Source organism: Platichthys flesus, chromosome 4 (genome assembly GCF_949316205.1).
Source record: "Platichthys flesus chromosome 4, fPlaFle2.1, whole genome shotgun sequence".
In the NCBI taxonomy this organism is placed as follows: domain Eukaryota; kingdom Metazoa; phylum Chordata; class Actinopteri; order Pleuronectiformes; family Pleuronectidae; genus Platichthys; species Platichthys flesus.
In genome coordinates, this window is record NC_084948.1 from 21,216,710 (window position 1) to 21,230,901 (window position 14,192).

The 14,192-nt window shown below is 42.6% G+C and overlaps 1 protein-coding gene across 1 annotated transcript in view; it reads left to right on the forward strand.

Moving 5' to 3' along the window:
- rtn4rl1b (reticulon 4 receptor-like 1b) overlaps window positions 1-14,192 on the forward strand; it is a 127,505-nt gene that overhangs the window by 40,132 nt on the left and 73,181 nt on the right. The gene's annotated exons all lie outside the window — the stretch shown is intronic.

Here is a 14,192-nt window from a genome sequence, read left to right on the forward strand (position 1 = left end):
GACACTGAAGATGCAGGCGTCAGGATGCCAGGTCTGTGTAATCAGCCTGGTCCAAGTTGGCTGTTTATGCAGTCGCTGACAATAAGAGTGATGTCCGAGCCTTGATCTCCCACATTCTTCTCTCGGTCTCCCTCAGCACCTGTCACTGTGAGCAAAGACCCGGCCTGACAGCCCAGGTTTCAGAACACACACTGCAGCCCCGCAACACAGAATGACATTAAGTCAATTGGCCAACAAGGTTACTTTTGCCTAAGTAAGCACACATCCCTTCGACTGGAAGACAAGGAAGGCTAATTTAATCCTTCACACACAAACACATGTGCACACACACACACACACGCACACACACACACACACACACACACACACACACACACACAGCAGCAGCATCCATATGAATGAACATGAAAGAGGAAATCAATGTAAGTTATTCAGGAATTTCACCTGTAGAAAAGTCAAGTTGCCTTTTCTACCATAGTCCAATATCACATGTGTCAGTCGACCTTATAAAACTCACAAAGACGTCCAAGCATGTGTGTATTTTGTAAGATTGACATAAACCGTCAAACAAGGACGTTTTTATTTTGCCATATAGAATTCTGATAAAGTTAAATAGATGGACCCATTGTCAAAATTGTGGCCAAATTGTCTAATTTAATTGTTCTGGTTGAACCACTTAAAGTTTTTATTAATTATTTACAATACCAAATAGAGTAAAATGCAGATAAGAGTTAGGACATTGTCTTCCAAAAGAAAAAATTCTGTTGTGTATTGTTGAGGCAGAATATGAAGTTGGGGAGTGAATTAAGGCCAAAAGAACAGTAGGTTCATTTCTGTAGGGCAGAAGCAGAAAAAAGGGACACAAGCAAGAAACAAAAGGACAAAAATACCCATCGTCCTTGAGGAGATTGAGGAAAATGAAAAACTGACAGATGGTAAAACTTTTTTTTCTAAAGATATAAGGAAGGGGCACAGTCACGCAGTAAGTAAACGTCAGAGGAAAAGGGAGCGGAGGAGATGAGCAGTGGTCCAATGGGACATGTACCACATGGCCAGTAGGTCTCTATACTGGATAGAGTCTTCTGTCACTGTTGCAGAAAGGCTTCATCTGTTGTTTCACCAGCCCTGCAGGTCTTGTGTCCCAGTAGCTGGGGTTAGAAGGACTGGCTGGTGTCAAGGGAAATAGTTATGCCACAGGATCCTCTGTTTGTTCGCTGAGACACATGATTGTTTATCAAGAGTGCAAAGAGAAGATCATGCGCTGTGGAAAATGTGATTGTTTCGGTTTGCCTTGAATGGGCTGTTTGGATTGGTGCCGAGTGTATAGCCCTATGGTCTCTGGGGTAGCATAGGAGTGGACAGCGAAGGACAGGAACATCTATCAAGTCCCAGGGGGTTGATTCTCAGTGTATGGGCATGGCCGCAGGGGCGGGTGGGCACTGCTGACATTTATAGCCCCTCGTGGATGAGGAAATAGGCGGCGTGAGAGTGCTGGGTTGGCGCCGGGTGATGATGAAGTGACCCTGGTGCACAACCCGCCAGTTCTTCTCCTCCCTGCCCCTTTGCCACCTGCTGTAGCCAGGATTGATGAGCACGGGCCGGTGAGGAGACACCGGGCTAGATTACAAACATAGCGCTTTGTCTTGTTTGCAGCACTTCCTCAAAGAGTAGCACAGCACGCCCGTTAATTGGTTGCAATGCCTCCAAAGCAATTTCCTCTCCACAAGTCAGGCACATGCTCCGTGTTGTTTTCCCGAAAAGGAGGGAACCATGGGTAGGAAAGTAAAGGAAGGGGTTCAGAAAAACCAACAGCTGCAAGACTTGCTGGAGTGCCTTGATTTTTCTTTATCGTATTCTCAGTGCGCGTGCATGTGTTTTCTAAAAGCAGAATATGAAACATTCAGACTTTGCATGGCCTAGATTCTATGTTTTTTCTTCTTCTTCTTCTATTTTTTTACACGTCAGTCCAGAAACATGAAAGGTTGAGGAAAAAAAACTGTTTAACTGTTTAAAGCTTGTAACTGGGTTTGACGGGATTATTTGTTGTTGTTGCCGGACAAAAACGAGGGATCGACTGTGTTTGCAAACTATTCAATTTACCTCAAAGATTGAACTTGTTCTCCTCAAGTGAGGATGAATAGAGGAGAGAGATTCATTTCTCCCCTACAGTAGCAGGTGCAAGTCATACACAGGTGCTCACTTGCATTAGATCCAAGCGTTGTATCCTAGCAACCCGGGCTGTGGGAGTAGGCCGGTGCCCCGCCCATGCCCCAGGGGCTGCTGGGATTGAGATCCTGATGAAGGCTGCGGGGCCATCCGGAGAGGGGATTGCAAATCGTCGGCGCAGCTCTTCACACTTGTGGGAAGGTGGCAGCTCTCAGACCTTGAGGGTCCAGAAACCAAACCCAGCCAGATTTCAGGAGAAACCTTGAAGACTCAGCAGGTGAATCCTCCCAGCCCCCGTGGCCCGGTGAGATAGCGTGTGCCCCGAGGAGGAAATGCAAAGTCAGGGGAGAGAATTCTGAACATGGTTGAGCATATTCTTGCACAGCGGGGGTGGGGGGGTTAGTGTGAAACGTCCATGAACTTACGCTTGTTGAAAAGCCTTTGAGCATGGCACTTTGTTTGTGTTTGTGTGTATTTCGGTGTGCGAGGCGATGCGTATAGTCTCCCGTGAACGCTGCGCATTTATTATTTTTAATGTGAATCCTGAATCACAGTGGAAGGCTGCTAATGATGCTCATTGGGCGTCTGGGCTGCACTAGTTCACTCCTGCTGTTTACTGGCTGCCTCCGTCCTCCCTTGTCCCAAACTGCAGAGATGCACCAGTGATGAGGCGATGATCAGGGGGACAGCCGGGGAGAGAGGGGATTAGGGCGATAATGAAAGGAATCGGCCCGGTGTGAAGAAAGCGAGTCAAGTTCGAGGAACCAAAAAACCGGAGGCTTAGCGGCGAGGAAAGGGAGACGGACTGAGACAGAGAGAGAGAGAGAGAGGAGAACGGGAGAGATATGTAGATGTCGGCCGGAGAGTCAGTGTCGGTGAAACGGGGGCGACGTGATGAGGAGAGCGAGATAGTGATGGAGGGAAGAAGCAGCGGAGGGAGGTGGATAATACGCTGACCCACTTTGCAGACGCCACGCTGAGATGCTAACCAGCGCTGCAATAAATAACACACGGCAGGCCAGCAGAGCCTAACAGCTGCTTGGTGGCAGTCTGTCCCTCCACGTTGCCTCCCCCTCGACTCCCTCACCACCTTCCGCACTGCAGCCTCTACCCACAATCCAATATCTCTACCGCCACTCATATATTCATGCACCCTACGGCACCAGGTGTGTTTTATGTGTATTTGCATGTGTACAATCCAAACCAGCTCCAGGCACCCGAGTGGATGGGAGGAACACTGACTGTGGGCTAGCTGCTGGGATTTGGTCTGTGATATGTTGAGGATGGGCTGCTGCGCGGAAGATCGCTGAAGATGTTTACATGGAAGCGCATCCTCATGTTTTAGTTAATAAAAGAGGGATGGAGGAATAGAATCAGAGGAGAGCGGTCCACACACACACACACACACACACACACACACACACACGAACACACACACACACACAGGAGTCAAGGTACTGCTGTTAAAGTGATTATGTCCACTGTGTATATATGTACACACTATTTTTCACAGGGAAATAAATGTTCCTTGGCGATACAAAGATTAATGCTACGTATTAAAGAGATGTACTGCGGAAAAACTGGGTTTGGTTTTGCTTGTCCAAAAAAGAAAAAGAAAGTTATTGGTTCTAGCTCAGCATTATTGCAGAGGTTTCAAATCTGTCTGCCATGTGAACTATTCTGTAGTTTCACCATTGTTTCTATTGGGAGCCATTGATTTACACATTGTTTTTATGCAGCGGAACCTGAGTCGAGTCCCTCGTGAGGAGAAACACACATTCATCAGCGCAGAGGCCAGAACAACACTTGTGGACTGAGGCAGCTTTATTTGCTTGGGTCTATCGGCAACTACATACACAATATATACTGTATATTAATAAGAAAGTAGAAGAAGACATTTCAACCGTCTCTTCTCATTTTAAAACCTTGGACGTACATCTATACCTATAGTGGCCTCATTTCTTCTTTAAAGGCAGTTCACAAGATTTCCTTTGCCTCATTATCGCATCAATTCATGTTGACCACTGATGTTGTGAGGCGAGGACTGGTTCGCACACATGCTTGAAAGCTGTTGGTTGTCATATTAACAACTCAAAACTTCCCCAAACTGTTACAACAAAGCAAGATTTTCTTTTATTTGAACAAAATCCAAACCATGAAAGCAGCCAAGAAATCAATAGCAAATAGGGCTGTGTAAATAGTGAATGCATTCAACTCTCAGACTGAGGCATCTAAAGTTTTGATAAGAGACACCTACATCAGGATGTGCTTCCTCCAGCAGCAGCAGGGTTGGACTTTGTTGAGCCATCTTTTCGTGTACAGGGAGACTCAGAGGTTTGCAGCTGCTCCTGTACAGGATTTGCCATCAAACACAAAGGCAAACACAGTGTACTTTAGAGACTGAAGAGACACAGAGTGTGTGCGTCCGTGTGTGTGTGTGTGTGTGTGTGTGTGTGTGTGTGCGTGTGTATTGGATGAGTGTGTGAAGCCACTTGTCCTTGGACAGGGTTTTAGTCCAGTACTGGCAATCAATCAATAAGCATTGTTGTGTGAAGGGGTCACGGAAACATGGCCCTCTCTCTCTCTCTCTCTCTCTCTCCATCTCTCTCTCTCTCTCCCTCTCTCTCTCTCTCTCCCCCCCACACACTTTTCTCAAATATACATTGATTTTACACGATGAATACAAAACAGCCTTCTTTGAAAGAACATAGCCAGTGAATGTGTTGGATTACTCTTCATCCCTCAGTTATTGGACTGCCCGTATTAGTTTTAACTTGTGTTGCCATGTGCACAAAACAAAAACAAAATTTTCTACAATAGTTAAACAGACGTTACAATTAACATAATTATCAGGAGCCTGTTATTTTGAAATCCATTGTTCTTTCATGAATGCCACATTAACGGGCTATTGTACAAATTTGACAGTCCACCCATTCACATGTTATTAGCCTTTCATGAATTTGCCATGAAACCCTCGGAGGACAATACTCCCAGTGTGCACAGGGATTTCCTACCATCCATTCACTCCACCAGGTAATTACTAACCTTTGTGATTACTATATCACAATGCATGGAAATACAGTGGGCAATTTGAGACAGGGTATAGCTGCTCAGACGCTCCCATTAATATACCCCATGTTTCTATAAATTGCTTATTGTTAGATAAGAAAAAAAGAGGAGAAGGGAACAGGAAGAGGAAGCTGTAATTTTGCAGGAGAAGAAGAAGAGAAGAAGATTGGAGCGGTGCTTGTGTGAAATGTCAACCACGGCACAGTTAGGTGGGTGGGGGCCCTTAATCAAGTTTGGTTACTGAGCCACACACAGAAGCATCATCCAACACGAATACACTCCATGATGATTGAATGGACTCATTTGAATAGGTCAAGACACAGTGTTACATAAATACTGTGTTAATGTGCTAAAGAAAAAACTTTACTTTATGGCTGCTCATGTCAAAGCCGAGACAAAAACTCTATTTTGTTTTCCCTCTCTGTCAATCCTCCGTCAGCCGAGGCTACAAAACATCAAAGTGTCTTTATCCAAGCCACCGTGGCACCATCGGCACTATGCGCGCCCGAAATGTAAATGAAAAATAAATTCGAAGCCTTCAATCTCACAGTTTATGAGATGGGTCGTTTATTATTTTGGGGTTCAGAGTAGGGAGGATGAAAACAAGTAGTGGCATGACTTACTCTCGTCGGCAGTGTTATGCGGAGGCAACATAAATCATCCGGCGTGTCTCGGTGATCGATGGCCTGAAAGACGTGGATCACTTTTGATCTGCACCATCACACAGCGTTTTAGAATTATACAGGAACAATATTCTGTCCCAGTTTCTTTTCCACTGTCACTGTTCATTGAAGGAAATACAGGTATTTTGTAGACTGTACTCACACCGTGAAAAGTTGTCCTGGTGGTAAAATGGATACAGATAAAATGGCTGAGGTGTTGTGGAGGTGAAACAGGCGACCCGCAGTCGTGAGAAGGCCGTGGATCCGGAGGGTGAGAAACGATGATACGCCACCTGAGTAACGAACCACCGTTTTTCTGAGCGCTGTTTTGATTTATGCCCTTAAAATGGCATTTTTCGTTTCTTTCATCACTCTCATAAACGTGTTTAATGAGGACAGTATGCATGCAGCAACTGCTGACAATGTGTAAGGTCGTCCGGGCTGTGAAAAGTGCAGCAGTGGGAAGAGGGTGGGCAAGAGAAAGAGAGAGGGAACTTGGGAGAGTTCATTGTTGACTCCAAACAGCAGGAAGAGGAGGATGCCCGCCCCTCGGATCGATCAGCGAGAGGATGCTTCATCCTGTAGAATGTGAGATGTTGACCTTTGATTGTACCAGTCAGGCCAATCAGTTTTCTTTCCTTTAATGCCAGAATGCTGTTCCAAAAATCCATCGTCCCCCACCAGCCAGTGGTGGATGTGTTGTCCCAGTTTGAACAGGTCTGAGTTTAGCATCTTCTAATGATAAATATACAACTGAAGATTTACATTGTCTCATGTTAGTCTCTGAGCTTTGATATAAACATATAATTGCCTGTTTATGTATATATATATATATCTTATACATAACATTTTTATTTACTCAGGAACCCATAATAAGTAAGCACTTGTTGAAAACCCTGTGGAGATTTAGGGCCAAAATGAATTAAATTACCTAGTAAAATGAATATCAGTATACTTTTTTATCTGAATATAAAAAGTCAAATGGATTCCGAACACTTACAATATATTTTACCCTTAATTTCTCATGTATGATCTATAAAACATTTCTATAGTGTTATTAAGGCTATTTATTGCACCGTAGATTCCCTTTATGACTTATGAGAGTGGTATTGTTGATTTAAAGTAAAAGCACCAAGATTATTATCATTCAGTATATTAAAGCAATACAACCTAATACATATATATAGTAATACTGTCCAAAATATGTTATATAACATAATCTAAGTACAGTACAAATGGAAAACACTGAGAGGGGCCTGATGTTTCCTTAAATCATTTTGCGTACAAAGGTGCCGATCGAAGTTGAAACAGTGAAACCATAATAATCTAAATTGAGCATCTCTGATTGTGATAATGCATCCAATAGTTTGACAAATAATGAGCCTTGAAATGCCTGGAGTGAAGGAAATCCCGTCTTTAGTGAGGGGCTGTTATCTGGAACCTGGATTTAGTAACTCTGGGAAATTGCTGTCTGAAGTAGTCGCCGAGACAAGTTGAAACAAAGTGGAGCCAGAGGAAATAGGTGAAAATTACCACATTTCATCAAATGGATGATGTGTAACAGTGTGAGAGCCTCTGAATGGATCTTTTTTGTAAATCTTTCTCTCTAAGTTTGGTTATGAAAGGCAGAGCGACAGAGACAAAGCATATCCTTGTCTCTCTCACTGTCACCAGCGAAATAAAACAAAGCGTCCTCTCAGTCCATTTCCACCAACCTGCTCTGCATAAAATACAGCTGCACTCACACTGCCATCAATAAATGATCCTCCTCTCAACCACTGACCATGGCCGGCTTAAATAATTGAGCTAGATACTTGAATAAAGCTTTGATGCCCTAAAACCACACGAGGAAATGGTGTGAAGCTCCACACCACTTTTGGCTAAATACTAAATACAGTATACAGTGAGCAGCCGTGAAAGCCAGAGAGAGAATGATCCGGAGAGAACAAATGCTCTGTAGGCCAATGTACACAAACTCACACTCACACGTGCACTCACACACACACACACACCTAGTGCCTCGGGGCTGCTGGATGAAGTTTGGTTTTTCCTCCTCATACTGGAGGCTATTCACCCTCTCACTGACTTTGGAGGTTCTGCTGCATCAGTGTGGGTGGAGGTGTTTGGAAAGATATCACAGCCTTTGGTTAAAATCCGAAAAACAAGATTCCCCACGTCGGTGTTACTCACGCTGTTTTAGATTGCGATGGTAATTATGAGCATGTGGGAACGGCTCGCATCTCCAGAGTTGATGAATTTTAAATTCCTCTACATTAAAGCAGCGGTATGAAGTGGTGATGCATTCATGCATTACGGCTTCGTGCACTTATGTAGACACCATTTCCAACTCGTACAGAAATACTCACACGGTTAAAAATTCAACCACTGCTATTCAAAGTATTTCACTGTGTCAAGAAATTCTGCATGAGTAAAATTACATAAAGATCTATTTAGGAAGCTTAAGGCTTCAATGTTATCTGATCTGTAGAATGTAGATTAATTACTGGTAATTAATGCACAGCATGGTTTACTTTACACTGCCACCAAGAATTGAGAACAACGCATATACCAGAGAAAGACTTCTAAGAAATAGTATTGAGGTGAGATACAGAATAACAATAATAATAAAGTTATATTTATTTATACGGCACCTTTCAATACACAGTAAAAAGGTGTTCAAAGAAATATTACAAGTGAAAAATTGAAGGATGAGAAAACAATTGAAAGCAGTTTGAAGATCACACAACTTAAGAAAAAGTTAATATTCCATAAGATCATAAGTAGGAATAGCAAACAGAGTTTTCCAGACAGATCTCCTCAGGGAGTTTGCTGTTCTCGACCAATGTCTTTTTTATAGAAATAAGCCTGTTCAATGAGCTGGCAAAAAAATACTTTTTTTTAAATAATCAATTCATCTGTAGATAACTGTGGACCTTGAAAAATAACATGAACAGAAAGAAAACATGACAAAAGGAAAATAATAAGAGAACATTTCACCTTGATGTTTGCTCTCTACATAATAATGATAATAATATCATGAATATGAATTCAATTCACATACATGCACCAATACATATAACGCAATAAGAGGCAACTATTATAACTGTCATTTCTTTGAGCATCAAACAGGCTCTTTCTTTCAAAGCTCAATTTAACAGTTTCTGCTGCTAATATATAAACATTCCATGGTGTTTAAAACAAGCACAAGCTGTTGTTTTTTTTGCATGATTCAGCAACCAAAAAAATCGCTGCAGTTTTGTCAAACCTGTTGTTTTTTCTGCCAGAGCCGAACTGCAGTACACAAGCTTTTCATCACGTTGTGTTACATCAGTCTACGCTGCAGTGTGTGTCTGCGAGCTGTTTCTAATTAATTTTTGACAACAATGGAAGCCAGTGACTGGCAGGACCACAGTCGAAGGGAAAGTAGCAGATTCTGACTGTGAGAAATAGTTATTTTTTTGTTCCAGAAGACAGGACTCAACAACATGAATGTCATCGCCATATCAAAAAGAGAGGTTTTCCTATTGGTCGAGACAGCCTCTCCTCCCACGTACTGAAAATGTTTAATGAAGCCCTGGTCTGAAATCAGACTGTAAATGGTTTGAGGGGTCCTGTCTTTATTATGACTTTAAACAAACACTGGTGGACTCTGTGGTCAGTTGGTTTTGATGATGTTGAAAGTGTAAAGCTCTCTTCTGGGGCCGAGAATAAAAAAGCCTGTGGTATCTGCAATTCCCCGCTTCCTTTTTTTTATAATGGACAGAGGAAAAGGCTCCTTGTAGACCACTTAATGGCCTTTCACCCCTCAGGTCCTCCTCCCGATTTTTAATGGTATTTTTCTTATGCACTGTGCAAAGGTTAATGTATGTATGCACGGATGGTGGAGTGAGCATGGATGATATGACACGATACATAGTTATAGCACGGGAATAAGAGACAGGGACAGAGTTGTGCCACTAGAGAGTTGGAGAGAAAAGAGGAGAAAGAACTAGAGGAGAGAAAGTGAAAGGTCTCATCTACAGTCATTAATGCTGTCCTTTGTTTTGGCTGCATGATGACGTTAATGTGAGTCTTAATGAGAAGTGTCCGACAGATGAGAAGTCGGATGAATGTTTCAGGTGACCCGGAGCTGCCTGAAATTCCAGAATAATTGAAGTCTCTGTTGTAGAAACACAAAATATCCCGATACGCAGTCAAATCCAAATTGGCTGATGGAGGTGTAACGTGGTCAAACTGTTAGAGAGCGCGGCTTGTCACCGAAAGGAAATTGAATGCCCCCTGACGAGCAGATAAAAGACCGAAGGGGAAAGTAATGAATCAAGTTTATTCCTCTCTGCCCAAACAATCACTGTTAATGATCTTCTGAGAGAAGCAGTGAACCCACAATTGCCCCGGAAGGGACGCGGTGACTAATAGCGATGGTGTGTGGTCGCTCCGTGCGCGTCCCAGGTGTAAATGTGTGTCGACTGTTTAGCGGGGCCAATAAAGAGAAAGGGCAAGCTTGCTCAGTCAACTTTCTCCTGGTAAATAAATAATGTTTTTAAAAAATGGCAGGAGGCACAACGAGAGCCACACAGTAATGAAACACATAAAGACCCATAACTCAACATAATACGCTAAGACAGAGAGGAGAGCGTAACCCTAGATTTACAGATGCTCGAGACGTACTGTCTGCAAAAAAGATAATTACAAAGTCACCAAATCGTTTAATCGTCTTATCTGTATATTTCTCTCCACATCATGAACCAAAGTGCGATGAAATATTTTCTCATTCATAAAACTAGTTGAGCCATCCTAAACAGTTTAATCCCAGAAAAATGACATGAAAAGTGTGTTTTGACTTTTTAAGTTTCGCCCGTGTCCCATCCGCCAACATGGAGGAGGCAGAGCTTATGACCTAGACTGCAGCCAGCCACCAGGGGGCTAAGTGAGACACTTTGGCTTCACTATTGTGGAGTTGTCATGTCGTCCATCTTTATAAACAGTCTGCAGACATATCATGAGCTCATAGGTCAAGTAAATCTAAACTAATTAAACTAATCAGACCAGATTTTGGTCCCTAATGATGTCATCTATCTGCAATTAAAAACGTCATCGTTGTTGCACGTTAAAAACAGGTCACATCAATGAAAATAAAGAGAAGTAGTATTGATATGCAGATAAATTTCATTGGTGTCTAAATTTAAGTTCTTATAAATCGAGTCAGGTCTTTTTGCCGACATCTTTTATTGAGTCAAATGTGTCTTTTTATTCATTTCCTGCTCTGCACTGACACTTTTGTTCTCATATTTGACCCCTTCTATTCTACTTCAGCTTATTTTTTTATGCTCTTAACCATAATAACCAGTTTTCAAATGTTATTGAAGCTCTTTGGTAAAAAGGGTGAAGTAAAATGAATACAAAATTGAATAAAACAGAAACTTACATTTGTACGTCAGGGTACAATTTTCACACCATTCTTCCTCTCACTCCTCATTTGCCATTTTTCTTTCACTTTTATCCTTTGACTGACTCTTGGAACAATACAATCATTTTATAGAATAGGCTTCATGATGATATGTTTTTCCTCTTTTATGCATCTTACCATTTCATTTCAAACAGGGAGACACTCTGAAGATTAGATTTTCGTTTCGCAGGGGAATTATGATCTCCACACGTTTTTGTGAATGTCCCACGTTGATCAAACATTTAATAGAACAATATCTTTTCTTAATCACAGCTGATATCTGCGCAATGTTTCTAATGTACAACTGACACTTGAGAAATGAAATGTCAGAGTTGTGTCAGCTTCAGACATGGGATATATCCGAATCAGCCAGAGTGGACCGCGAGTGAATCTAAATGTAAATATCTCTATATAATCTCCATGTGTTCATACATTTATGGATGTATTCAAGGTCACTTGCGGGCCTGTCTCCGGCTGTGTGACTGAACAGAAGGGATTCTGGCAGCAGTGTTTTGTAGCTTTAACTAATTCTAGCCCCACTGTCATGCTTAAATACCTTTCTCATGTACCTTCCCTTCATTCTGGAAACAGAGGGAAGAACAGAGAGTCATCGATGGAACTCATTCAAATTCACTCATTCTTTCCCTTTACACTCCACTCATCTGAACTCTCATGTAATACAATGCAGAGGTTTAAAACTAACGAGAATTTGCCGAGCTGCATTTTAAAGTGGCGTTTCCCCTCACCACACCATTTGAGTTTTCATCTTGCCTTTTTCTTTTTTGGGTTTGTTTTTTAAACACCGTATTAATGAGAAAACAGTCAAAAATATCATTTATACAAAAAAACAAAGCAAACAATTTGAACTTTAACTTTTAAGTGCTCAAAATATATTGAGCATTTTTTTGTCCGTTAACATGTTTTCTCTTTGGATGCCCTGTAGGCACATTCAACTTTCTTCCCCTCAGGCATATAAATTCCTTCTTATCTGTGTAAATGTCAAGGTCGTGCTGTTAATCTCCAATCCGGTACGTTTGTTTAACAGTCAGTTCCTGGAAAGTCGTTTCTTCCTGAAGAATCTTCACATCTCAAGTTGCCTTTGCTTACGCTGAGTGATAAGGACACTGCCCATCTTGGTCACCATATGAGCTCATTCAGGCGGAGCAGCGGGCTGCGAGGATGCTGTCATAGCTTGTCCGGCAGATAAGTCACATGCTGGAAACTCCTGTCCCCTCTTTTGTCTTTGTCTCTGTGGAGTCTGAATAATTCACAGTCTGCCACAGAGAGCCAGGACGAACTCAACGGCTCCGTCAACAGTCCAGGTTCGGTATGGCAGGGAAATAAAGTATGTCAGTGGAAAATACCTCCTTAGGTTTTTGAGCAGGATCTTGACGGCTGTGAGAGGGAGCTCTCATCAAGGGCTCTCTCTAATTACCCAGCATTCAGAACTCCTTGGTGCGGCTTGTACTCTTAACATCCAGCTTTTTCTGTCCTACTGACACATGCCCACAACCCTCTCCCCTGCTTCATATCTCAGAGGTAGCTGGCAGGGTGAACTTTATCCACTCCCCATCAGACAGGACTCCCCCTGAAGGTGCCCCGTCTTTGAAGCTCGCTGCCAAGTACCATGCCTGTTTCAGTTGCCTGATAGCCAAGTGGCCTTGCTGGAGTTCGAGCTGCAGCCTCCTACCCCCCGGGTAGCCACTGGCTCTGATGCACCGCTGTGGGTCTAGCTGGATGTGGATCTTGGTTATGGATTCTCCCTCTCATCTATCCCACTGTAGTAGACACACATAATACATATATTTATCTTTAGGCTCCTGGTATCTCTCTCTCTCTCTCTCTCTCTCTCTCTGCCAAACTTTTCAAATCAGACCACGGCTGATGTCATCAAAAACATATGGGTTCACTTTGCAGATTACTATGGCAACAAGACCTGGTCAGAACCTGAAGTGGAGAGTGATGATCAAGGTGGGAAATCGAGGGTGTTGTTGAAAACGGTTGTAAAACCAGTTCAAACGGCTTCATTCAATGAAACGTAGCTAAACTCTGCACAGAAAGTTGCAAAATATATATATATAAGAGGGCAAATTAGATGAACTAGCATATATACGCTACATCATCCCATTGTATTTGTGTTCTGCTTATGGAGTCCTCCAGCCTCCGCCCTCTACCTGTTTGCTGCTCTCTCAATCAAACAATTCCAAGGAAAGCTGTTCTCATTTTGGTGTTTTTCTCCTTCTATGAAAGTATGAAATGAGGTATGAAGCAGTGATGGAAACATGGCACCGGCAGTCACTTCCAGAACATGCGCTGCAAAACTCCAAATGATTATAACTGCAATATCATTTGACACACAATGGCTGTACTGTACATTTTATGTCAGCTGGCATGCAGTCAATAGGATTAGACACACACAACCTTACAGGGTGGTACTGGTGACTCTTCTCTATAGACAGTAGTCAAAAATACCCCAAGTTCTCTTTTTGGAAAGAAATTGAGTTCCGGGATCACGTCTGTAAATCCGGTGACAAAGTCGGCAACACTGTGGTAAAATGACCCTTTGAAGACTTAATAGAAAACAATGAAGAAAACCCTAGACTGAGCCGGCCGATCAATCGTGGAACTTCATCGCTCAGATAGTCAGCGACAGATAATTGAACTTACAGTTCTGGCCCGGCTGTCACAATCCAGCCAACAACTGGATTTATGTCGAGGTTGCAAGAGCAAGTTACATTTTTTTTTTCCCACTGCTTTCTTACTTCTATTTGTCTTGGCATTTTCTTTGCCCATTTGTAGGGGGAAGCAGCCAGAGCACTGCGTCAGGGAGATGGTGAATTAATGATGCG